At 38.5% G+C, this 24,266-nt stretch overlaps 1 long non-coding RNA gene across 1 annotated transcript in view; it reads right to left on the reverse strand.

Annotated features, from left to right (window-relative positions):
- Positions 1–3,310, reverse strand: part of LOC116450288 — a 67,492-nt gene extending 64,182 nt beyond the window's left edge. The window contains exon 1 of the long non-coding RNA XR_004242748.1: positions 3,150–3,310. This is a non-coding gene — a long non-coding RNA (uncharacterized LOC116450288). The remainder of the gene's footprint in view (positions 1–3,149) is intronic.
- Between the last annotated feature and the right edge of the window lie 20,956 nt (positions 3,311–24,266).

The raw sequence follows: 24,266 nt of genomic DNA on the forward strand, positions 1-24,266 counted from the left end.
ATGAGCAGTGAATGTCATCTTTAGAGCAAATTTTGTCATCACCCTGCTGGGCACTTAGGTATCTTCTGTTTTCCGTATTACATATATTTAAAATATATAAAGCAGAATGAAATTCGGAAAAGATAGGTATCAAACTACTTGCATGACATTACAACCCTACATTACTACTGCCATAATAATATCAAATACCCAAGGCTATGAGTAGTGATAATGATACTAAGCCTAGCACAGATTCTCACTAAGATGATGATCTCTGTTCTGATGCCTATTGATATTAAATACCAATAAAATTCAGGCCCTTGTTGGGAGATACTAATCAAACATATGTTCTGCCATACAGATCTGTCTCTACTATTATCATGTAATAATGGTGCTCTGCAAGGCGCAGAGAGCAGTACACAGCTTGATTCATTTCCTATTATCAGGTAATACGCAAACTGAGCTGACTGTAGTTTGAAATTTCTGAGCAAGAAAAGGGAAAGTAAGAAATACACCAGTGTTAAAAAAGAGAAAGAAAAATGGGGAAACTGTATGCCTGTCAGGGTGAGAACTGTAGGTTTACAATCATTAGCTTAGCAAAGACTGAGAAGCCATAGTTATATTTTATTGCTTGTATTAACTACCACTATGTAAGATGACTGGTGACAAGGTGAAGATGATGAATAGAAAAGGCAGTAGCATAGCAGAGCTGTATTCCACTGATGTTTACTTATGTTTCCCTAAAAACATAGAATAATGCCTGAACAATTTGCATCCAATTCAGAAATCAGAATGGTAAGGCTAATCTAGAAGGATACTTGGAATTGCTCTCTCTTGATTCCTGCTTCATTTTCCCCATCATTCTTTTATGCTACAGGTACTTGAGTGTCCTGGCTGCAGGCAGGAGTGGCTACAGACATAGAAGCTGCATGATTAATATGCTGTAAAGATCAGTTTCATTGAATGCTGCTAGTTGCTATTAGTTTGCTAAAGAGATGTGTTCTCTTACATTCACAAGGGGAAAAACATGACAGATACCTCTATGCAAAAGATCCAAAACAAAGAAAAGTTTTTTTTTAATAACTTTCAATTCTGCTTGTTAGGCTTTGCACTTTGTTCAGTACCATCAACAAATTAATGTTACACAAGTCAGTGTTCTGATAGGCTATATGATGTTTCTGATTTTCCTGTTTTTGCTCCCTTGGAAAGTAAAAAGTTTTTTTTGACCCAGTGTTATTCTACATGACTTGGAGACTTTGTCCATTTTTGCAGTACTAGTCACAATCTTTACTAAACCAATACATTTTAGGATGTTAACATAGCTAGAAATTTGTAAACAGTTATAGCCTTGAAAGCTGAATTAAAAAATTGCCCAAGTTCATGGGTACAGCTCCTCCTGGGGCCATAGATGCTTGTCTTAGTTTTGGCACTTTTCATGGAAGAAGAGACTGAAGACGCTAAGCCATGCAGAAAAGAGCAGTTGCAACAAGCCCAGGACAAAAAGGACAACGGGACATAACTAAGCCTCAGCAAACCCTCAGCACCACTGCCCTAAGGCATCACTACAGGCACCAGTTCAGCAAGTCTGGGCAGACACTTGGAGAAAGGGCAGCCTCTGTGTGGATCCTGTAGGGTTCTAATGTCAGCCATGGAAAAGCATCTGCATTTGGTATCCACATTGCAGCTACAGGTGGTGGAAGAGAAAAGGCCCTTGCAGGATGTGATTCACTGCTTTTGATGGACCTACGTACCAAGCAGGCACTCCTACAGCACTGTCATATATTTTTTCCCTGTTTTTCTCCTTTGAGACCATCATTTAAATTTAAATAATGTATAGGTCCATATGCAGAAATTCCTATTTTTTCTGGTTGCACAGTTTTGAGGGAGAACATGTGCTCTTGGACACAGAGATTTTTCAGAGGTGTTTCATATTCTGAAGCTAACAGCTCGGTTAATGTTAGAGTCCACTATTATGTCTATTTGCAATAAGCATTGTGGTGCCAAATACCTGATCCAGGCATCTGGACTTAGTCTTAAGGTACCCTCATGAACTCTCCATGGAAGGAAATAGGAGCACCCACATTCTGCAAGGTACTCTTGTGGCAGTTTTGTGCAAAGAAGGGCAAATTCAGCACCAACTTGTTGTTCACTAGTGCTCACTTATTGAAAAATAAACTTTACAAGGGAGGGAGGGAAGGAGGGAGGGAGGGAAGGAAGAAAAGAGAGAAAGGAAGAGAGAAAAGAGAGAAGGAAGAGAGAAAGAAGAGAAAGGAAGAGAGGAAAAGAAGAGAAAGGAAGAGAGAAAGGAAGAGAGAAAAGAAGAGAGAAAGGAAGAGAGAAAGGAAGAGAGAAAGGAAGAGAGAAAGGAAGAGAGAAAGGAAGAGAGAGAAAGGAAGAGAGAAAGGAAGAGAGAAAGGAAGAGAGAAAGGAAGAGAGAAAGGAAGAGAGAAAGGAAGAGAGAAAGGAAGAGAGAAAGGAAGAGAGAAAAGAGAGAAAAGAGAGAAAAGAGAGGAAGAGAGGAAGAGAGGAAGAGAGGGAGGGAGGAAGAGAGGGAGGGAGGGAGAGAGGGAGGGAGGGAGAGAGGGAGGAAGGAAGGAAGGAAGGAAGGAAAAAAAGAAAGAAAGAAAAAAGAAAGAAAGAAAAAAGAAAGAAAGAAAGAAAGAAAAAAGAAAGAAAGAAGAAAGAAAAAAGAAAGAAAAAAGAAGTTTAAAAAACCATGAAAGATCAAACATTTGTTAAAATAACTATATTAATGTTATTTGAACTCATATATTCACACACAGAATGCCTCTCATTTTAAATGTAAATACTTATCTGTTCCTCCACAAGAATTTTTCAAAGAAATTGGATTCTCTTTCTTAAAAATTTTGATCCTGGAAGCATTTGTTGTTAATACTGAAACCTCCATTTTGAAAAATATAATCAGTATTTGAAAACTGACTATTTTCCTGTTTTCATTTATGGGAAATGTCAGCATAAAAATGAAATTAAAAACAACCTTTTTTTTTTTTTTCTCCTTTCTGAACTTTCCCATGAAAAACAAATGGTATTTTCCTTCAACTCTACTGGCAACAGAAATGTCAATATAGAAAGCCTTCAGGCATCAGACTGGGTTTCTCTTCAAAAGCACAAGGTTAATGGAGCATATTGAGAATTGTCAGGAACTTAACAAGTCTGAAGGAACCTCAGATCCATCTTGCTGGCCTATTTGCTCCATGACTCACGGGAGACTGAAAGGTTGAATTAGCAGCCCTTCCCTTTAAGAGGATAGATAACACTTGCTAGGCTTCTGATGATCGATCCCTCCTAGGACCAGATCCTGCAGATGGCTTCCAAGATGTTAGCAATTCCCTGGAGGATGAGTACGTAATCTGAATGTTAGAAGGCTTCACTTATCTACTGGGCAGAATTTTTTTTTTTGGTAGTAAATAAAACAAGATATCATAATTGAGAGGCTTTGAAAACGTGTCATCAAAACCCTTACGTTGAAATATAATCCTAAGAAATACTGCCAGTTTAAAACAGAGGCAATAACTTCACCACCACCACCCTTTATTCAGAACAATTATTTGCTTTTCAAAACACTATCTAAAAAACTCAAAAAAACCAAAGTAAAAAAACAACTGCAATACATATAATTCCATGTGCTAATGGATAAAGATAGACTTATGGGTGGGAAATGGTAAAACCCTATAACGTTTTTCATAACCTTATTCACTCTAAAGAGAAATATATGTTCTCAGGGGTACCACATTTGAACAACTGCAAAAGACGTAGCTGTAAATGTAGAAAAAGATACCATCCATTCTGCATGAAAGTGTCACTGCCTGACTCAGTGACACAATGCAGCAAATGTTAGAGCCTGGATCAAAACAAAATTCAGGAGTTTTTTTAAAACTCTGCTATATACTTGCATTAATAGATTTTAAATTTCTTTGAAAAACATGGAATGTTTAACAAATAAATTTTGACGTTAAAATAATTTTTTTTCCTCATGTTGTGCGAGTGGCTACAATGTTCCATACAATGTAAATGCATAGAAATATGCGATTTAGTACAGTTAAAACAAAGTTATATATGAATCACTGTTTGGCATTTCTTTTTTCTTTCACAGCTGTATTTTTAAACGAAAACCTTTCTTTGTCTTGAATCACGATGTAAAGCTGCTGTGCTAATCAATTAATAACATTTGTGATCATCAGGTAAATTGTTTTTGTTACACTGATTTTTATCATGATCATTGTTCTGTATGTGTACCTGATTATTATCAGCCTGCAGGACGTGTCTGTGCAGAGAGCAGGGTAATGCACAGTAGATCCTTGCAGACTGCAGTAACTGAATTGAAAGCTCCAGGCACTGCCAGAGCACCATGCACAGAATAGAAACCAACTAAAACGTCATGCTAAAATTCCTTCATGTAGTCTTAAATTCTCCAGAAACTTACCGTATGTATCTGCACAAACAGACACATTGAAAATCTCAGCAAATAGTAATTTTCTGGATTTACTGCATCAGGTGGTAAGTTAAATAATGCAAGGCACAGAAATTGAGTAAAAATCTTCCTGTGAGCCTGCTCATCACAGACATGTGAGCAGCTGGTTCCCACTGCAATTCCTATTTTCTTCTAAGCCTCCCCAGCTGGGATAAGTGAAAGCTTTCTCATGGTCACTGACAATCTGACAGACATCTGAGATAGGCTGTGAGTCAGTCCCCCATGCATCAGGAGGAACAGAAACTTCCTCATGAAGTATTGGCACCTGCAGCAGCTTTCCTGCTTTGATTGTTCATTTCAGGGCACTGCACCTGCTCAGAGTGCTGCACCTCAGCATGGACAGCGGGGAAGGCTACACCAACATCTCTCACACACTTAGTAAAGGTTAACATGGAAAGTCTGAGTCTGTGATCCTGCTCAGAGTATAGCAGCTTTTCACATGAAAGGCAAAGGGATGCTCCTAAAAGATGAGGGATCAAACAGTTCAAGACTCACACTGTCTCTGTGAAGGCTGGTGTGGCACTCCCATATGCCACACCATCTGTAATGATGGAATATAGAGGAGATGGTCATGGGTTTGGGCACATCAGTGGCCTGATACACCAGTGCTCAGCACCTTCTTGTGGGGGCCGGGTTTGTGAGCTGAATCAGCCTGGAGTGAGAGGCTCATAGTGGCCAGCAGGCATGTGGGGATGCCACCCCACCCTGAAAAGTGCTCGATTCTTGGTGCTAGATCCTTCCAAAGTAAAATGCTTAACACATGCAAGAATGGATTGAAAAACATTTTTCTGGTAGATTAAATAATTCCAAGAGTAGACAGAGGAATGGCTTACTGTGGAGAAAAGAAATATATCTGTGCAAGTACAATTAATTATTCTACATTATTTATATATTAATTCCAAGAAAATGGGAGGGGGAGTGGAACAAACAAAAACAAAGCAAAGAGAAGATTCCCAGTAATTGGAACAGTTTCAGTATGACAGTCAGGCAGAGATACCTACTTATTTTACAGGTTGATGAGACATTTAAATGAGATGTTAAAAATTCCATGCAAAGACCAGTGTGGCAACCCCACTGTGTAAAGATGCTCAGTGACAAGCCTGGCAGGTTATCGATGGAGATTTGCTAAGGCCTGTGCTCAGCACGTACTTAATGCCTCTGTAATCACAGCTCGAATGAAGCTCACCTCCAAACCTTGCTGTATTTTTTCAGAATCTGACAGGATCCCTACCTACATAAGAAATATAAAGACACCAGGGTACCTCTGATAAGAAGCCGACCTTCTTTTAATTCATGTTAGTTGCAGAAATACATGGGTGTTCAAGAAATACAGGATTGGATCCAAAGAATGATTTCCTAAATTATACCAAAATATTCTGTGTGGCTGAACTAAATAGTCCAGAGATTCTCCCATGAAAACACATAACTTGCCAACTTTTGTGGCATGAAAGATATATGTGCCCACATGTGCAGGAGGGTGTGTGTGCGATCCTCCTCAGAGCACACGTGTGTGCGTGTGCTTGCGTGCACAGGAGAATGTCAGAATTGGTTTATATCAGTACATATTTAAGCAGGAAACATAAGACAGGTATTACAACTAATAAACTACTGAGTTTAGATCTGTGAATTTGAAACAGAACATGTTTCTTTAAAAACCATAAGCTAATACAGAGTTTTGTCAAAAACACGGAGTAAAGTACTAGAATTCTTTTTCCCTGGTAATACCAGTATAATTTATGTCTTCATAAAAAAAAAAGTTGGAAGTCTTTTCATCAAGCAGATTGTGTCTGGGTGAGATTTTATGCTAATAAGTTAGAATTCTAAGTTTGATTTACTTGATGGATAATATAAAGAGAGTAACAGTGAAAAAGAAATACATTTTTAATATACTGCTCTGCAGTCTCTGTAGTAAACCAGCAGATGAACTACGAAATTTATTTTTTAGATTTCATTAGGATTGTATTAAGGTGTATGAAAGATTATTATCTACATAGGTAAAATAAAAAGAAGATCTGTCTATTGTGACAATTACAATTTTTTAAAAAATCCTTTGAGGTTGGAGTTTCCTGACATGTTAGACAAGCTGGCTCGACAGTCTCAAACTACAGTAGGTGCAATAATTCATAGCATCTGAATGGCAAAACAGTATTCCAGTATTTAAATTAGCCTTTAATAGACAGCATGAATCATTTTCGTACTCATGCTTTTGCACCTAGGACGGCACTGCCAGAAATGCAATGTTCTTGGTGACATTGTTTAAGGGTCTAGTCTCATATTGCTGCTTCAGTAAGATTCCAAGGGTTGCAGAAAATGGTACACTGAACAAAGTTATTACAAATAAAGCACTCCTCAGCTGTTTAGATAACTCTTCCAGAAGACAATTTTGAGCTACATTTCTATACAGCAGCAGTATACCAAAAAATATTTTTAATGAAAAGTAAAAGCAGATGACAAATTGTATCCAAATTCAAGCTAGTGAGTTCTTGCAAAACAGTAAGTTTGAGCCATGACTATTTGTAACGTGATAAAGTTAATGTAAATTTAATGGCTTTCAAGACACAAGCTATTAAATACCATACAAACCTGGTAAATCTATTTGAAAAGTCAGTCACTAGGCTTCTAGATCTTGCTACAGTTTCAGAAATTGCAAGTTTAATTTCCAGCACCCCCAGCTGAGATTCAGGACTACAGCAAAAACAATGACTTTCTTTAAGGTTTTACATACCAGTCAGGAGAGTGAGTCACTATTCCAGGCGACTGCCAATATATACAGAGACAGATACAGGGAAGGAGGGGAAGCCCCCTGGAGGGAGGGACGAAGGGCTGCCTGACCGCTGTTACCCTACTGCACCCCACTGCAGCCAGCCCGGCTGCCATCCTGGGGCTCTCAGATAACTTTGCCTGAAGTCATTCCCCAGCCATTGGCTCGACTGGCACTGAACTGAATGAGGGTAAAAATATACTGTGTAGGAAAAGTATTAAACCTTTCTTCACTGGGAGCAATGAAAAATACCCAGTAGACAATGGCACCAATAGACCAAGTAATCCATAAATATGTTTCTACTGCACAAAAAAAAGGGGGGGGGGGGGGGGAATTAACTGCAGAACATTTTATCATGCTGAGCAAAATGCACACTTCTGCAGGTTGTAATAAAGCAGTCACAGCATACCTGTCTCACTGGCTTTGCTCCCACTGAGCTATCTCCCAGTTCTCATGGGCTAATTTCCCTAAGCATCAGCAAAAAATGTTTTTCTGCACATTCAGCTGAAATTTTTGTGAATTTTTAAGATTTTGGGCTTAACGTATTCATGATGAAAATTCTTGAACTACTGTTAAAATACATGAAGGAGTCAATGACCGTTCCATGAAAAGCCACAAAGGTTTCACAAATCTGAAAAGGGTACATCCCTTGGTATGCAGTTTCTCTCATGCAGATATTGGATGAGCAGAGTAGGGTCATCCCCTCCTCTCCTATCAAAGGTGCTCCGTTGCCTCCTTCATAAAAAAGCAGAAACAGCAGCAAATACAGACTGGCATACTCCTGTAGTTGCTACTGTATGCTGCAATCATGCCTTTAGACTTCCTACCCATTTCCTGAAATTTATGACACAGGGTGCCTGACCCTATCTCACTCTGATGTTCTGGCCCTGGACCCTTTCTGAAAACACTGTATCTCTGAAATTATGCTTCAAATCTGCAAAGAAAAGATCTCCTAGAGAGGTTACATATTTCTGTCCTGTGATATCACCAAAGAGAAGGGTTGTGAAACTAAAATTTAAGATGGATGCTGAATAAAAATTTAATATATATATATAATATATACATATATACTATAATTTAATAGTTTAAAATACTCTGCTTGGTAAGTGACAACACAGCCTTGGAGTTTAAAGGTAGCTTCAGAATAAGATATCTAAGCTTTGTTTGTTGAATCTAATCCACATGCAGATTATTTGGGTGAGTGTGCCTGACTAACAGACACTACTTTCACTTGACTACCATTCTTTATCCACAGATGAGTAAGAATGTCCAAGAATTTCAAGACTGATGTCATATGCCTTTTTTCTTCTTAACAGTATTCTATATAACCATGACAATGTAAATCAAGATTGTCAAGCTACAACAAGAAAAAATCCCTGTGAGAGTAATTTCTTCTAACATAGAAACAACATTTTTATTGTCAAATAAAACCAGTACCATTTTCACTCCAAAGCTCCTGTGCTTTGCTTTCCCTATGGCATTCTGCCTGAGATCCTTCCCAACTTCTTGTCTCTTAAAGAAATGCATTGTAACAAGAATCCAACCTGTAAAAATTATTAACTCCTGCATTGGCTGTAATACCCCAGGAAGAGTAATGATCAGCTATTCTACAAAGGTCCCCATTCTGTTTTCCTACTATATTTTGGATGTGGGGTGCACAGTCATTTCGGAAAAGAGGAGAAACAGGAGTATTTCCTTACTTGAGATGAAGATTCATGCCAGTACATCGTTGTTTCTGAATTTGTGTCTCTTAGAGTAAGAAGACATACACCTCCGTAAGAGCAAAGAAAGATTTAGCATATTTTTAATATCTGCCATTATCAATAAAATAAATAATTAAGAATGAAATTAATTGTACCAGAGGGACAAAAGTTAGGATTAAAGTCTTTGCGCCTGAGTCCTAAATTTAAGGTATTAATTCAATAGAATAGTATGATCATTTGCACATACCTTAAGTAATCAGCAAATGTATACAGCAAATTTGAAATTCACATTTCTGCCTAATCATATTGAAGGAATTATAGTTTTAAGTAAAGTTAAGGCTTCAGTTTAGAAACACCTATTCTCTGTTTCCTGCAGTAATCCCATTGAAATTAACTTTTGAGGTATTTTCGAATTTGCCAAGTAATGCTCTTTCTGACTTCATAAGGAAAAGAAAAAAACCTTAGACCATATTGCTGTATTGGGGATCTATTATGAAATTGAAACTATTAAAATGCCAGCTGACCATGACTAGAATAAATTTTTTCTTGAAGTTTTCCAAGTCCAGAAAAGGAAGCAGACACTCTTTAGAAGTGCCTACCCAGATCTCCCTTGCAGAACTGCAAAGGGTTGCCAATTGTTACCAATACCTCCTCAAGCCAAGTCTGCATAGAAGAGCAGGCAGTGAGACCAATTGATTTAAGTGGGGAAAAGCAAAGAAGTTTTGGGACACCAAGATATTTTTTGAATACGGAGAATTTACATCCATTATTTACAACTGCTGTGTGACCATTAAAGATTCTTTATTTACTTAGAGATAGCATCCAACACTGAAAAAAAATTAAGACTTTTTCACACAGCACTGTTGAAAAGGGGGAACAAGATGACTTTTTTTATGTAACACCTTACACATGTAGGTGTGTTTTCTGAGACTCAGAAAACCCTTAAGAAAAAAGCCAGGACTGACTTGTAAAGGAAATATTTAATTCCCTGTCCTCTCTGTGAATTGAGGATACCACAGTAGAGTGTATTTTTTGTTGTATTTACAACTCATTAAGAATGAAAAAAATACTGGAAGCCTCCCACCAAAGGAAGTCAAAAAATACAGGAAAGCATTAAAGTTTGTTCTGCACAAACAAAGTAACTCTGTCTTCTGTCCCTCTATCTAGAAACATTAATAACTCAAACAAGTGCCCAGTTGACTTTGAGATGAGGTGGCTCCTGGACTGCAGTGAAAATTCATTTGCCAAGCCCTCAATGGATTGAGGCAGAACTGATGTATTTTACTTATATTTTTAATTCCTAAAATTGACTTACTTACTGCAAATAGCCTGGCAGAGGATGTATAATTTTGTTGTCAGTGCTAGGCAGAGTTTTGCTGGAACTAGATGTCTCTTACTCAGTGCCTTTTTTGAGGGAGAGTATATCTCTGCAGCTCCTCATGGACAAGCTCTATGGCTCTGAATACTTAAAATTTCCTCTGCCAGAAGAAAGCTTTTCCAAAACCAGATAAACATGAAATGCTCAACAATACAATTCTACAGGGTCGCTTTTTGAAACAGCTTTTCTTTTAGAGGAAAACATGGTTAACCATCTTTCACCAGTGCTCTGCAAAGACCTTCTACCTTGTATGATCTTAAGCCACAGTTTTAGTAACTCCAGTTTTTCTTTAAGAGGTAATAAATCACCTTATGTCTTTCTGCCTTCCTCTTTCCCCTGTCAATTGGTACAGAAACCACTAAACTGCTGAAGAGGAAAAAGTTTTCATGAAAGTTCTTTTTGTTGGTTTGTTTGCTTTCTGGAGGAGCAGTAATACACATTTTGAATCTGAAATAAACACTGTTACAGAGTCACCAGTCCAGAGTTTTGTTTCTCTATGGGATGCAGTAAAGATCCACTGATAATCTTGATTCAAGATATTCCTTAGGTAGAACTGATTTTTCACTGAACCTTCACACAAACGAAATGCTCCAGGTAGTTGTTCCTACCTCAAAATCCTTTTCAGAGCCCGCTCCAGACTCATGGCCTATGAGATACTGGAGACCAGCCATGCAAATCTTGTTTTTTAAGAACAACACTTCTCATATTTTTCATATCCTCCTGTGTACCTGTCTCACTGTTGCATCATGAAATCAAATCTCAATCTGTTTCAGGTGAGGTTGCAGTAGCACTTGCATGTACGGTGCCCCTAATCCAGGCAGAACTTCTGGCCAGTGCAATACAGTTGATAACAACTGATTCTAATAATAAGATGTTAAAATATTATTATAATAAAAATATATTATGTTTATTATATTATATATATTATATTATGCTGTTATATTATAATATAAAGAATATTTCTTGAACTAAAATCTGGGAAATCATGCTGTCATGTAAAAGAAAACCCTTAGAAACTTTCAAAGAAATCATTTAAAATACAGCATTTATGCCCTTTTAAGAGAGGTGGACATTCCTAATTTGAAAATCTTGATGAGTAAGCCAAGTCCTATTTTTTGGCTCAATGTAACTTATTACACCAAGCACACACCTAACTATAAGATCTTAGTGCCACATAGGACAGTTCTTAATAAAATACTCACTTAATGACTCTGAAGCAGAGTGCTGCAACACGCACAATCTCGAGCTGTACAACCAAGCTAATACAAGTATGATTAAGCATTGGGCTCCCTTTTCTCCCTATGGCATTCAGAATGGCTCAGAGCTAAACACAAAGAACAGAGGCTTTTTGTTCTCCTTAGCACATTAATTACTACATTTTCAGGACAAAAAATAATATTTATGAACTCTGACTTGCTGCTGGGATTAGTAATGGTGTATCTGTATGCTTGCCTCATGACTGTACAACTTTATACAATTCTCTTCCCCACTTCCAGGCCACCAGTATGAAGCCAATGGTTACTGTCAGGCAATTTAAATTTTGTCAGGGCTGTGACTGAAAGGTCTGCATGTATCTTTGTCATAGTAACCACCACCCAGTTTCTACCCACAGAGGACTGTTCTGGTGGGGGTGGGACTGCCTTACTCCTCTCCCAGGTGCCATATGCCTTCTGGGGTCTCCTGTAGCTGCTCAGTTTGGGGATAGGAGGGGCCCAATAGGCAGAAGCCAGTGCCAATACTACAGGCAAGCTTTCAAAAATATTTGTTGGATATGAGACCACCAGCTGCTGTGGAGAACCTCAGCTAGGTGAGAAGCCAGAGCAAAATCACCTAAAAACAGTCTCAGTCCCTGGCCAAACCCCCTGGAGAAAACAAATTACCAAAGAAGCACAAGCTAGCTCAGCCTTTTATGGCAATGACATATTTCTTTTCCTTCTCTCCACATTGAAAGGGACAGCTTGGCCTGAGTCACAACATAAATGCAGCACAGCAAGACAAACTTGACTGATGAGCATAAGAATACAGCAGTGGTTCATTTAATCAAAAGCTTTTATAAGCAACTAATGTAAATTAAAATGCTGAAAGGAAAAATCAAAGTTACCCAGGCTGCTTGAACCTGCTTTAAAAGCATACCAACACCCATATCCACACCCTTTTTTTACTTCTTTAGTTCCTTCTGGAACTATAATATATAGTTTTTTATAATTAAATAAAAACCACAAACCAGAACTTTCAAACAGGATTGTACTTTACATTAACAAAATGCTCCCTCACAAGTGAGTCAGTCTGCGATGCCCATTAATGGCTAACAGCTCCGTTAAAAAGGGTGAGCAAAAAAGCCTTAGAATGTTTTATTGTTTAACGTGAAAGCACTCAGAACAATGGGTGGGCATTTTTTTCTATGAATCAAAATAATCACATTTAATTAATTAAATGCACATAGCATCTGATTTTGTAGCTGTTCTGTGCATGGAAGTCAAGTGGGTTTAATAACAGGCAACACAATAGAGTCAATTAGTACATTTGTCTCTAACCTACAAAATGAGGGCAGTTGGTTTGCTTGCATATAACCTTACTCCGGAACGAGTATCTGTGGTCTCTAGTGACAGCTACTCCAGATTGGTTTGGTTTTTTCAGAAGTGGCTACCATCTATGGCTTTAAAGGCCAGACCAGAAACAAATCAGGAAATTGCTCCAAAAGCAGTTGAATTCAGCAGTATCAGGAAGTCATTTTTATCTTTGAAAAACAAGACACTGTCAAAAACCAAACACCTGCGAACAGAAAAACCTATTTTTGAAATACCTCTCTTTAGGCTATGTCATGTTCCTTCTGCATTCAGTCAGGAATTTTCAAGAAATTCGAGTGTCTATGCTGAGTAGAAATATGAGCAGAACAGTATAGAGTATGAATCCAGATGCAAGTCAGAGGAAAACAAGTAGTCTAGGAACTTATTTATTCATCTAGACAATATGATTTCCTCCCTACTGAAAAGAAATCAGAGCATTATAGTACCAGTATCCTGGCCATGCAGTAGACTTACTGGGAGATCTATTAATTGTGTGTAAGTCTCTTGGATATACCTGTCTGCAGTACAGGGGCGGGGATTGATTTTAGTGTCATGTTTAAAAAGAAAATAATCAGATCATTCAAAGACAAGAATACATTGGCAACACTCTCCCATTCCTCCCCAAATAAATCCAAGCTGTAGCTCTTACTTTGTCTTGAAAGAGAGGGTGATTTAACTCAAAAGATAAAGTAGGTAGGTAGGCAATAAATACCTTTCAGAATATCTGCTGCCATTTGGAGTTAGGGCATGGCAATCAAATCATTACAAGGGAAATAAATGTACTCTGGGACCAAGCTTTTGCAAATGACCACTTCTTGAGACAATCTAACCTCTCTTCCTTTAGTACTAAAATGGTGACTAAAAAGGCAAAAAGACAATCCATCCTGGCAGCAGTTTAGGCTTTGAGAAAACTCAGCTGAGCAAGGAAGTTTGGAGCAGATTATAAGACATTGTTCCTCAAGTCATTTCCATAAGAAGTCAAGTTTATATAGTACCCAGACCTGCTAAAAGGAAGACAGATCATGGCAAGAGGTGTTAGAGAAGAATCAAGTGCTGAGTTGCCTTTCAGGAACAAAGCAGTCATGAACTATTCATTATATGTGAGTATATGTGCATGTACAAGTGGCAAACAGGGGAAGTAACTGGCCCAGTATTTTTTTCATCCTCATCCTGCGAAACCACAGTCTTATCAAATGCCACCGTAACAAGACCCAGTAAACTGACCTCGCAGCAGTGAGCAGAAGGCTGTTGGTTCATCTTGCTTTGCAAGCAGCACATCAGTTTGTTTCGTGTTAGTTTTATATTTCTTGTTAGAGACAAAAAGGTCAATGAAGGAAGTGTCAACCTTATCAACCAAGTAAGTTGGCCATGTGCTGAGTTGGCCAGTCTCCAGAGTACCCTCCCAAGCTAGATAAATCATTGATTCTCTCACCTAAAAATTTGGTCAATACTGGTAAGTACTGTATTATGTCAGTCATTTCCAAAGGAATTCTATTAAAATATATACAGTATTCCATTCTGTCATTGATTCACAAGGTACGTTATACATTTTCAAGTATCTACCACAATGTCTACTTGCACATTGTTTTTCTTCCTGAAAAATTGTATTTACAGTACGTCTCTGCATGAATACCCAGATGTTTTGATTTCCATAACTTTATTTTCACAAATGCTAAATGGCCACAGTTGTCATTGGACCTTTGAAGGATGATGTAGGGTCCCATAGACCATTATAGATTAACCTTCCTTTGTCTAGAACACATGTTATTAGGTGTAGGGGTTTTGAACATAAGACCCTCCAGGGCTGAAAGACATATCAACCTTCTGCAGCACAAAAAATTTTATTGACACAAGTGTCTGGGGGTGACAGCAGTGAGCAGAAGGCTGTTCTGAAGAAATGAAAGAACAGAAAAGAAAGAAAAGAAAGAAGTGAAAGTTGGGAACTGAAATCCTTTCATGACAATTCCAGTTTTACACACAGACACCAGTCCCAGTTTGAGACGCTGTTTTGGGTTGGCATGATTAAGCAACAAGATTTCATAAATAAAGAGAGAAGAAGTAACTGTCTGATTCACATTTAGAAAAGTGAAAACAGTTTGGTAAACGTAAATGTTTGCAAAGTCTAAGGGAACTATATGAGTGGGCTGAGGACAGCTGAAGTGAAGAAAGGTACAGGATAATTATTCTTAGCATAGAGTTTTAAAAATTATCAAAGAGATGATAATTTTTTTTATATGATAAACATATCACATTTCCTCCTTCTTTGTACCTCTGACTGAATTTCATCCCCTGTAGACATTAATGAAGTATGTGGCCCATTTCCTGGAGACCTGGTTTTGGTTCTGCTTTGATCATGAAGTTAAACTACACAGATCCTTCTATAATCCATGGTCCCATGATTTTAACAGAGCACAGCCACTCTATTGTGAAAGCTTTTGCCTATCTCTGTACATTTTATGGTCATCTCACTCACCTGCTAACTCTCATTTTCTCAATAGCACTGTAGCTTGAGAGTGGCCCAGGAGCCACACCACACTAAATTTTCTTGGGTTCAATAAACCTAATGACCGTGGCTGATATTTTTATTCATCACTACTCTTCAGTTCATCTTATTGCACTATGCATTGCTGATGGCACAAAATGGCTCTTAGAGCATATAGGGAAGTTTATGTGGGTGTTTCCAAATTACAGTGCAACAACAGCTACTGGACAGTTTCCTTAGTAAGTGCCCAGCATGCATGAGCTAAGCCTAGGGTTAGGCAAGAGTGTGCTACATGAGTTTGTACTCAGTTATCTGGAAATTGAAGTGATATGTCAACATCATTAAATAGGCACTTAAAAGGAGGCTAAGAGAGAAAAGTTGCTGGCCTGAGATAGGAGCATAAATGTTATGTTTTGATAACACAGGTAATTTTCTTCTCTGTTTGTAGAGCACAGACCTCTAGTCTGACCGCGGAGTAAATTTTTTTTCCTGTTTATATATTTTATCTGCCAGAAATTCCCTTCTCACAAACAATTGTGAGTCTCCTGAATTAGCCACTTTTTTTTTTTATTTCAAAAGACCTGTTTATTTAAAAACGTAAATAATTTGTTTTGCTATGTCCAAACTCATCTTCTTTATTGCTCATTTTTGGCTTTTCATTAAGAAATTAATCTTCTCCTTTAACTGAGGAAAATAAGGGGTTGCAAATGACAAGTTTTGCTTGAACCAAAGCAAATTGTTTTTCATTTCAGTAAAAGAACAAAAAAAAATTTGGGTCTGTGTAAGACAACCTTTTCTTTTTCTACTTCAGCAGTTAACTGTAAAAACAATTATTCATGCAGCTCTATTTAACCTATTCTGATTTCATAGACACTTTGGCTTTGTTGAGACTCCTGAACACAAAGTTCACAAATTGTCTTTCAAAACAATTTGAGGAAGCCAAGAATCAGTGCTACGAGGGAGATCTGCAATCTAGATGCCCTGTTTGAGTAATCAATGGTACACATAGAAAAATGAGAGTATTTTGAATAGGAGTTATTATCCAGCTTGTTTATGTCTGCTTTGAATACTCCGAGAGAAAGCACATTTTTGGCACACACAAGCACCAAAGTGTTACTAGTTCATGACCTTATTCATTCATTATTAAAAAACATCACCCCAAACACCTGGTAAAAATAACTTAGCCTCATGTCCTGAAGTTAATTTAACTATTAAGGTATCAAAGAATTTGGCACTGAGTTAATAAATCATTCTAGTAAGCATTGTTATGAAGTAGGGTGCAGAAAGAAGCAAATAACCCCATGGAAATCAATCTGTCAAGGGCTGAAAATAAATTACTGTAAAATGGAGTGTGTTTTAACCACTTCTCAGCTGTTTGACTGTTGAGCCATGAAAATACAGACCTTTTCTGTGCACTGCAGAGCAGATAGTGTCAATATGTCTAACTTCAGGGCCAAGTATTTAGAAAAAAAGCAGTACTAAAAGATATGCTTATGAGACGGACAAGCAAATTGAAAAACTGATGAAGTTCCTTAACACTATTGTAAGAAAGGTGTGTTAGAATGTTAAAGATAAAAGATAGTTCTACCTGGGTCAGAATTAGTTGGCATTGCTAGAGCAAGGCATGTAATACTTTCATCATAGCCTTTCTAATGGAAGTCATAACATCAGCAAACTCTGAATACAAATGTGGAAAGCCGGGAAGGTTAATAATCAAATTAAACATAGGGGAGATTCAAACCACACTCTCTACACATGTGCTCATAATGGATGAGGGCCCTATTTCCCCATACAGAGTGAGCAAAAAGCTTGTGCAAGGACTGACTTCATTATATAGACTTAATATTAATACTTGAAGGAGCTATCATCAAGGGTCATTGACCTCCTGTCTGCTCTGACTGCAGAGGCATCCTTCTGTTGAATTATGCATAGCTATATTTATGTTCTAATTTAAATATCATTTAATATTTAGCTTGTTGCTGTACATTTGAATAGTTAAATACATGGTCATCTGCTGTTTACCAAGCCTGCAGGTTTCAGGGCCACAGAACAGAGCCTGGATTCCCTTTCCTATGAATTGCCTACCTCTACTTGCAGGATCTTACTTTTCCAAACTTGAAAAAAAGATTAAACTATCTTCATACCTGGGGAAAAAAAAGAGTCTAATGTTCTGTCTGCCAAGGACCCAAAGGCACTCTTTTTCTTTGGAAGCGCAAATTAAAGAAATGAATTTAGTTTTCTTAGGTTATTTAAAACTTCAATCATTTGGATGTTTATTAGATGCAGGAAAGACATTGTGAAGATTTATATTTTATGCCTAGCATTTTGTTATGCAAGACATTGAATCAACCACTTGAGTAGGAAAGAACAGAAAAATTCACAAAAAATTGATAGTCCACAGTATGTCTTGTTCTAGTACAAATCTGTGGGGAAGGAAGAGAAGCTTGGAGGCCTCCTCTTCCTAGTACTTCCTTCCTATAGATGATGCAGAGGAGAAAATATATTTCCTCTGGAAAATAAAATGTCTATGCCTACCGTGCTCAGTGGAGAGCCAGTTTAAGACAGGCTGAGCGCCCAGACAGACAGGCAGGCTGCGCACAGCATGCTGTTTGACTGTAGTTGAGGCTCCAATTTCAGCCCCTGGCAAGGACTCTGAACCTCAGGAAATCATGACCTGTAGCAGAACTGGCCCTACTCGTGGCCGCTGCCTCCAGCCTGAGCAGGGGGCTGTGTCTACACTGAAGGAAGCCTATGAGTGAGCTGTGGCTATTTCATGCAATGTGGATTATGGGCAAGTCCTGTCATGAGAGCAGATTTGCTCTCTCCTGGCTTCCCAAGTTACCCCAGAGGAGTGAAAAAGAGCCAGACCATTAATCCACTTACCCTTGCACCAGCCTGCAGAACTGGCTGGATGCACCAGCAGAATGGAGCACTCTATGTGCCCAAACCTGTGTGCTGGAGATCTGCATCCAGGATTTTGCCTCAGGGGTCGCAGTCCCTCCTCAGCTCCTGCAGAGCCTGTCTGGCTCCACACGACTCCCCAGAGGCCCTGGGCTCATCTGCCCACAACAATCGCATGAACCCCCACCAAAACTTTTAGGATTCTTCAGGCCAAGATCAGCGACCTCCTACCCCGTGTGTACCCTCCAGCTAGGAACCAAGGAAACCTGGGATGGGGGTGAGGCATGGGATACAACACAGGGTAATGCACTTAGACTAAGTCTCAGCATTCCTGCTGCAAAACTCTTGGCCAGGCTGAAGCTATCTGAATACAGTTCAACACATCCTTAGTATCATCAACTTTAGAACTGCAGCAGGGATAGCACAAATTAAGTGTGTGTTTTCGAAAAGATCTGGACCCTAACCTAAAATTACTGACAGAAGCAAATAAATAATTAATCTAGCTGAAAATGTCTCCAAAAAGAACTATTTCTTGACTTTGACAAATAAGCTGTTTATGTTACAATAGTGTATACCCTCCCCCTAATGGACCTTCTTACTTTCAAAATTAACTACTCCAACAAGACTGTGAATTGTGAAAACAGCATGTTTTGTCTTTTTCCGTCATACCTGAAAAAATGACTATATTTGTAGGGAGTTTTTAGTTAAAAAATTAAACTACTCTCACTTATCTTTGTACTTTAATTAGATGTTATACAAATAGAAAGAGGTTTGTTATGTCACTTCTGAAAACAGGGTTATCAAACTAGGGCTGTGTAATGACTTTCCTCCAAAACCTAATGAATATGGTTTTCTGAAGTGGGTGCTGATATTTTTCATCTCATTTGCCAAGCTGCAGATCCTAAGGTTCTAGTTTCTCTGTTTGAGTTTTTTGCTATATTTTGTTTTAAGCTGCTCAAGTTCAGGTATTTATCCATGGAGGTGTATTTACAATTCAAGAGAGCAGTCTACAGAGGTAGATAAGCTGTATCTGAACAAGCTGTACTGTATCACACTTCAAAGGGCCATGCAGGCTCATGCTTCCAAAGCAGTGGCTGAGCAGACTGGTAGTCAGATCCACTTTTCATCCAAGTTCCCCAGCTGGGACATTAATCTGTGCAGAAATGAGCTTTGATACATTCTGCGCAGAGGTCAGTATATTGTGTTTAACGCACTTGAATTGAGCAAATGAGGCTACCTAGGAATTTTTTTTACTATCACTGCTACTTTTTTTAAGACCAGGACTGGAAAAAGGGGCTATCAGAAAAGGTTGAGGAGTGAACCCACCACAGGAAATGCCATTATGTCATAAAGAGAAGATAAGCCCATTAGGAGGGCCAGGGAGTGAAGGAATCCTATAGTCAGTTGTGTTAATAGCTGTATCAGTAAGATTCAAACAGGACAGATCCCAGCCTTAGGGTGAGTCTTGTTTTAACGTCAGACATTGCATAGCACAGATATTTTCAGTATTCATTTAAATATAAACTGTTTTTAAACCTGATATGGTGACTTGGAAACTTCTGAAGTGCCAAGCAAATAGAATTTAGCTATCATTTTATGGGAAGAAATGTACCATTTGCTCAGGAATAAGTAAAGATAAACTCATGGGAAATTATAACAGTGAAGGGGAAGAGAAACATGCTTCCTTTTTCTAACTTACAGAATGGAAATTTCAGCACCTTCATGTACTGAGTCCCCTAAATACAATACTCAACCATATAAAATGCATGGGATCAAGTCTAGATTTTAAAAAAATGTCAGGATAGGAAATCTATCAAAATGCAGAATTTGGTATGTAAGCTTCTTACCTGATTGTCTACACCAGACTTTTCACCAAGACAACTAAGAAAGTGTGATTTCTCTTGTAAAAGTCCCCATTTCAGACCAGAACACCCCTGGTTCCTGCTTGGGTTTTGATTCAGCCCTGTGCTTGAGCCCAGCTGACTGTTTCTGTCACTGTCAATGTTTATTTATCTTGCTTTTTCAAGCATTTGCAGATTATAACTAGCAAAGAATTTGCAAGATTACACTGAGCAGTGATTATCTACATCCTGAAAATATTTAGATCCCATTGTCAAGCTGACTTGACTCCTGCTGGTATTCATGGCAATTAATTCTGGGAACTAATTATGAAGCCATACACACTGTGAGCAGCATGTGCAAACAGTTTGGCACAGCCCAAAGAGAGAAATCCAGGTCAGTCCTGTTACCCACCTTCCCCACCCCTGAACTGCACCTTCCAGCTGCCTGTCCAGATCATCCCAGCCGATTAACAGACCCTCTGTAAATCAGCTCATTAACCTAATCAAAACCCAACTTTGCTGTGATGTCCCACCCTTAAGTGTAAGAGAGCACTCAAGATTCATAGAGGCTTGTGGGTGAAAACAATGACAAAATCAGAGGCTCCAGTCTTCTTACAAAGCTTTATTAGTAAATTGCACATATAGAATGGAAAGAAAAAGAGAGAGAGAGAGAGAGAGAGAGAAAGAAAGTTTTCCTCACCCTGGATGTAACTTTCTCACTTTCTATGCAAAATAGTTGTTATATACAGTCTGTTCTTCCAGGGTTGGAGGGCTTCAGCAGTCTTGGGTGGTTTTGATCTCCCTTTGCAATCCATGCCCACTTCTTGATCTCATTCCTGTGCTTGCACTGTATTGTTTTGTGCTTATGTCTAGGAACTAGAACAAGGATGTTTGTCCTGGAAAAGTGCTGCCCTACCTCCACATCACCTCCTTCTCCTGCCACAACTTCTTTACCACAGTGCGTTATTATCAACAGCCCTTGGTTATTGCCAACAATTCTTGGCTGGCTCCACAAGCGTCTGGCTATTGGTGTCTAAGAAATACATATTAGCCCCTTACCTTCTGGATTCCACACTTTTAGAAAACTAAACCACCTAAAGAAAGCCCTCAGAAAAAACAATAGTTAAACGATTTGTGAATTTGCCTGGTGAAAAAAACTGCCTTTTCAAAGATGGGAAGATCGTTAGGGTCAAAGTAAAGTAAGTGACTCCAGACCAGTGCAGGAAACAGGGTTGATTGGAAAAGAAGGGAAGAGCAAGTGGGATTCCTCCTTTATTTAGCAGTGGGTTGTTATGAATATTCACCCTCAATACAAAATATTATCCTGAGTTTATAAAGGATGTGATGGTTTTTGCAAGATCCTGGCTTAAGACCCACTTTTACTCTGTGTAAAAATAACTGAAATCAATCAAAATACCAATTTAATAAAAAGAAGAAAACCTAAAATGGTGTTCAGGCAGAGTTATCATGTACTATTATTAAGCTAATGGAATTTAAATAATTAATTCTGGGATGTACAGAACATCATTTATCAATGACAAGGTGTAACTTCTTTGGAAGAAGGAGGAAGCAGCTTCAAAAAGCAGGTCAATGGAAATCTCTCTATCTCCTCACTCTTCTTAAATGATAATTTGCCAATAGATGCGAAGTTATCTCTATTAATTGATCTGTATTACTGTCAGTACACTATGAGGTTATGTGACTTCACCAAAACCACAGCAGTCGGTAGTAGGAGATGGCAAAAACCTGAGAGCTGTGCCTAGCTCACCACAGAGAGCACGGTGGACTGGTGTGGTGGATCCTGCTCTGAACCTACTACATTCACCCCCAACAGCCTCAGCAGTCAGTTACAGGAACCACTAGAAAAGCAAGAACATTCTCTTTTGCTTCTACATTATCCACAGACCTGCAGGTTTGGTTGAGTTCAAGCCATTAATGCAGATATTATTTGACATTTCATTTCTCATTTCTGCTCCAGCCCAAGCAGGTCATGGAGTAGGTCAAACTGTAGCTCTGCAGTGGAAGCACATTCCTCTAATAACCATGCAGGAAGGAAAGGGCTGTCTGCCAATTAAATATGCAATAATACTTAGGGATATGCCTATCAATGATACTCAGTACTCCTGGTGACCATTTGTTTTTTCCTACCTGTTGCTATTCAGCCACAGTTAGCTGTCGAGTGCTGGAGAAGGGCTGGCAAGAGAGGCACACAAAATTATCTGATGAAGTGGTTTGTAGGAGCAATTGCGTCAATGCCTCTCGATGTGGGGGACCCCTGCGTCAGCTGCCATCTGTGGAGCAATGGATTTGCGCTGATCCTTCCACCACAGGCTGTCAGCAATAGGTGAAGCACAGAAAACACAATGAACCAGAACACCTCCTTGGACTGTCAAAATAATGTGTAACACCACAGAACATGAATCAGCCAACTCCTTGACTTTTCCCTCAGTGGATGTGCTGCCAAACACCTGGCCATAAAGTAAGGACATTTGTTTATGGAAAGAAATTTCAAATCAGACCAAATCTCCCTCAAATTATATGATTTCTTAATAATCTGATTTTAAAGATGACCATCAAAGCACTAAAACAACTTAATCATCCTTATAACCTTAATTTCTTCTCTTTTTTCCCCCCTTCTTTTATGTTCTTACCTATCATCACAAAAAACTAATGACTCATTCTGGTTGGTTAGATCCTACTTAGAATGCCTGGCTCATGGAGTTTCTCTCAATTGCACAAAGACCAATCCCTACTTTGGTGGCACATCTCCAAGCACTTGTTTAATTTCACTCCAGTGATTTGACCCCCAGAGCTAAAGGACTCCACTCTTAAACCATACAATAAAATAAGCCTGCCCACAGCAAAACCAGCGTAACTCCTAAAAATTAGGTGGACATTACACTGCCTCCAAATTTTGGCATAGGTGCACTTCTGTGGGTAGGTGAGAATTTTAAAACCTCATTTTATATTCTTGAAAGACAGGATGCAACTACAGAAGCCAGAGAAGCTCCAGGAGTTGGTCTATGCAATTTCTATGCTGTAAACACAACAGTATCTATAAAGACAATTGTGGCTGGGAGTGTTATTGATAAGGCCTAGATGATGGCATGTTCTCAGCAGGGAGCCAAACGCTCCTGAGGAGTAAGCATTATGTATAAGGAATGAATTAAATTAAAAGCATTATTTCTTTTGCTTGTTTCAGACTTACTTTTGACTCAGCAAGCAGAGACCAACATGCAGCCATCTGTGCTGATTGTTCTTTCTCTGATTCTACTTCAAAATTCCTATTTTCTGCTCCTCCACTCCTTATTTTCCCATATTTCCTGACATTCAAACCTCAAGTCACACCCAAACCAAAAATAATCATATTTTGAATGACATCAAACCTCATGATCTCATTTCGAATGTGACTAAATGAGTCCAACAGTTCCCCAGTGCTTGTGAACTGTCCCCATTTCCCAGTGGCTTGGATGAATGGCTGAATGGCAGTGAACTCACATGCTCAAAGGAGACTATTTGTCAATGTCTAAATCTTTGGCAAATGTTTCACTGTGCTTTTCAAAATATTTCTGGAGTTACAGGAGATCTCCAGACTATTGGATCATTTTTATGTATTTGGAAACATCTGTATTTAAGAAGCTCTCATCACCTCCATCAATATCTGTTCTACAAGCCACTGGTTAATACGTAATCAAAGCCTGGAAAGTTTCTTATACCTTCTCCTGAGCAAAGTCACTAGAAAGTCCATAGTATATCAGATATTAATATTTGAGCAGATTACTTGGCAAACAAAATTTGAACAGTGCCAAACACATTTTAGTAAGACACAACATAATATCCTAACTGGGTTTTATAATTTAAATTATTTCATAATCAATATCTATATTTAATATGCAAGCTTAACAGTAAGGAAACCACCAATTTTCTTTTCATTCACAATTTACAACTCAGAGCTGAGGAAAAGATATCCTGCTTTCTTCTGTGTATGCTGTACAATGTGTTTCACTACTTGTTGCTAATAAAATGATGCAATGTCCACTCTAGGTTGGAGTTTTCTGATGCACTTCGGGTTGTGTAGAGGAGAGTTCAATATCTATCAAGAAACTCTTTTACATACAGTTTAAGGTGCATCTCCCTCCATAAAAGCTTACCATAAAATACA

The sequence above is a fragment of the Corvus moneduloides genome, chromosome 1, assembly GCF_009650955.1.
Source record: "Corvus moneduloides isolate bCorMon1 chromosome 1, bCorMon1.pri, whole genome shotgun sequence".
NCBI classification, from domain to species: Eukaryota; Metazoa; Chordata; class Aves; order Passeriformes; family Corvidae; genus Corvus; species Corvus moneduloides.